The following is a 243-nucleotide window of genomic DNA, read 5'->3' as shown; positions in this document are numbered from 1 at the left end:
AAATATCTGGACAAGTAACCCAAAAGAGAGGAAGAGGGAAACAGAAATTTAATTACTTAAAAGGCAAAATATCAGAAAGAGAAAGAGGCACACATAGATTCTTTTTTAATAAAGCATAGATAGAGAATAATTACTCAATCAAAATGAGGAGTTTCATCGTCTATCAAGTACCATGTTATGCTCTTCACTTATTAGATATTATATTAATCATTCACCGTCTGTTTGGTGTGGGAAGAGCTGTAA

Source organism: Penaeus monodon, chromosome 32, assembly GCF_015228065.2.
Source record: "Penaeus monodon isolate SGIC_2016 chromosome 32, NSTDA_Pmon_1, whole genome shotgun sequence".
NCBI classification, from domain to species: domain Eukaryota; kingdom Metazoa; phylum Arthropoda; class Malacostraca; order Decapoda; family Penaeidae; genus Penaeus; species Penaeus monodon.
This window is presented reverse-complemented; position numbering follows the sequence as displayed.